Genomic DNA, 3,300 nt, shown 5'->3' on the forward strand with positions numbered 1-3,300 from the left:
CCCCAAATTACAGGGCCTGTCTCCTACTCACACCCTAGAAACCATGCGGTTGATATATCTAAGTTAAGTAGAATCTTTACTGGGTGTCTCTTCCTCTTTGGCCTGTGTGGGGCCTCCTGGAAGCCTAATCCTGAGCAGGGTTGGGATCATTTTGGTCAGAAGCCTCATCCCATAGGGCTGAATTTTCACAAATGTCTTCAGGGGTGACAATGAAGTGGATTCGTGAGTTTGGTGTCGCTGGAGCGTTTCGTCTTGGCATGACCGGGGCGGAAGGGTGGAAAAATTGACCAAAAATGAACTTGACACCATCATACCTATGAGACGTTTGGTTTAAAATCTGGCCCAAATTTTGCTGCAGCTTCCTGTGGTAAGGTGCTACAAACCTGGAAGAGCCTAACTCCCCAAAGACCTTCCATCTGTTAGTTGTTTGTTGGACACGGTTTAATTAGTTTGTGACGGCAACAGCACGGCTTTCTCTCGGCCCCTGTGGAAGATAGGGCCCCCAAATTACAGGGCCTGCTCACTCACACCCTAGAAACCACGCCGTTTGATATCTCTACTCTAAGTTAAGTAGAATCTTTACTGGTGTCTCTTTGGGCCTGCTGGGCTTCATGAAGCCTAAATCCTTGAGCTAGGGTGGGATCTTTGGTCAGAGGCTTCATCCATAGGGCTGATTTTCACAAATGTCATTCAGGGTGACAATGAGTGGATTCGGTGAGTTTTGGTGTCGCTGGAGCGTTTCGTCTTGGCATGACAGGGCATGAAGGGTGGAAAAATGACCAAAATGAAACTTTGACACCTCATAACTCTGAGACGTTTGGTTTAATCTGGCCCAAAATTGCTATGCAGCTTCCTGTGTAAGGTGCTACAAACCTGAAGAGCCTATCTCCCAAAGACCTTCCATCTTTTAGTTGTTTTTGGACCGGTTATTAGGTTGACGCACAGCACGGCTTTCTCTCGGCCCCTGGGGCAGATCGGGACCCCAATTACCAGGGCCTGCTCTACTCACACCCCCCCTAGAAACCACGCGGTTTGATATCTCTAAGTTAAGTAGAATCTTTACTGGTGTCTCTTTGGGCCTGGTGGGGCTCCATGAAGCCTAAATCCTTGAGCTAGGGTTGGGATCTTTGGTCAGGCTCATCCCAGAGGGCTGATTTTTCACAAATGTCATTCAGGGGGTGACAATGAGTGGATTCTGTGAGTTTTGGTGTCGCTGTAGCGTTTCGTCTTGGCATGACAGGGGCAGGAAGGGTGGAAAAATGACCAAAAGAAATTTTGACACCTCATAGCTCTGAGACGTTTGTTTAATCTGGCCCAAATTTGCTATGCAGCTTCCTGTGGTAAGGTGCTACAAACCTGGAAGAGCCTATCTCCCAAAGACCTTCCATCTGTTAGTTGTTTTTGGACCGGTTATTAGGTTTGACGGCACCAGCACGGCTTTCTCTCGGCCCCTGGGGGCAGATAGGGACCCAAAATTACCAGGGCCTGCTCTACTCACACCCTAGAAACCACGCGGTTTGATATCTCTAAGTTAAGTAGAATCTTTACTGGTGTCTCTTTGGGCCTGGTGGGGCCTCCATGAAGCCTAAATCCTTGAGCTAGGTTTGGGATCTTTGGTCAGGCTCATCCCAGAGGGCTGATTTTCACAAATGTCATTCAGGGGGTGACAATGAGTGGATTCGGTGAGTTTGGTGTCGCTGGAGCGTTTCGTCTTGGCATGACAGGGGCAGGAAGGGGTGGAAAAATGACCAAAAATGAAACTTTGACACCTCATAACTATGAGACGTTGGTTTAATCTGGCCCAAATTTGCTATGCAGCTTCCTGTGGTAAGGTGCTACAAACCTGGAAGAGCCTATCTCCCAAAGGACCTTCCATCTGTTAGTTGTTTTGGACCGGTTATTAGGTTTGGACGGCACAGCACGGCTTTCTCCTCGGCCCCTGGGGAAGATAGGGACCCCAAATTACCAGATCCTGCTCTACTCACACCCTAGAAACCACGCAGTTTGATATCTCTAAGTTAAGTAGAATCTTTACTGGTGTCTCTTTGGGCCTGGCTGGGGCTCCATGAAGCCTAAATCCTTGAGCTAGGGTTGGGATCTTTGGTCAGGCTCATCCCAGAGGGCTGATTTTCAAAAATGTCATTCAGGGGGTGACAATGAGTGGATTCGGTGAGTTTGGTGTCGCTGGAGCGTTTCGTCTTGGCATGACAGGGGCAGGAAGGGGTGGAAAAATGACCAAAATGAAACTTTGACACCTCATAACTATGAGACGTTTGGTTTAATCTGGCCCAAATTTGCTATGGCAGCTTCCTGTGGTAAGGTGCTACAAACCTGAAGAGCCTATCTCCCAAAGACCTTCCATCTGTTAGTTGTTTTTGGACCGGTTATTAGGTTTGACGGCACAGCACGGCTTTCTCTCTCGGCCCCTGGGGCAGATAGGGACCCCAAATTACCAGGGCCTGCTCTACTCACAACCCTAGAAACCACGCGGTTTGATATCTCTAAGTTAAGTAGAATCTTTACTGGTGTCTCTTTGGGCCTGCTGGGGCTCCATGAAGCCTAAATCCTTGAGCTAGGGTTGGGATCTTTGGTCAGGCTCATCCCAGAGGGCTGATTTTCACAAATGTCATTCAGGGGGTGACAATGAGTGGATTCTGTGAGTTTGGTGTCGCTGCAGCGTTTCGTCTTGGCATGACAGGGGCAGGAAGGGGTGGAAAAATGACCAAAAATGAAATTTGACACCTCATAACTCTGAGACGTTTGGTTTAATCTGGCCCAAATTTGCTATGCAGCTTCCTGTGGTAAGGTGCTACAAACCTGGAAGAGCCTATCTCCCAAAGACCTTCCATCTGTTAGTTGTTTTTGGACCGGTTATTAGGTTTGACGGCACAGCACGGCTTTCTCTCGGCCCCTGGGGCAGATAGGGACCCCAAATTACCAGGGCCTGCTCTACTCACACCCTAGAAACCACGCGGTTTGATATCTCTAAGTTAAGTAGAATCTTTACTGGTGTCTCTTTGGGCCTGGTGGGGCTCCATGAAGCCTAAATCCTTGAGCTAGGGTTGGGATCTTTGGTCAGGCTCATCCCAGAGGGCTGATTTTCACAAATGTCATTCAGGGGGTGACAATGAGTGGATTCGGTGAGTTTGGTGTCGCTGGAGCGTTTCGTCTTGGCATGACAGGGGCAGGAAGGGGTGGAAAAATGACCAAAAATGAAACTTTGACACCTCATAACTATGAGACGTTTGGTTTAATCTGGCCCAAATTTGCTATGCAGCTTCCTGTGGTAAGGTGCTACAA

The sequence above is a fragment of the Fundulus heteroclitus genome, chromosome 16 (genome assembly GCF_011125445.2).
Source record: "Fundulus heteroclitus isolate FHET01 chromosome 16, MU-UCD_Fhet_4.1, whole genome shotgun sequence".
Classification (NCBI taxonomy): Eukaryota; Metazoa; Chordata; class Actinopteri; order Cyprinodontiformes; family Fundulidae; genus Fundulus; species Fundulus heteroclitus.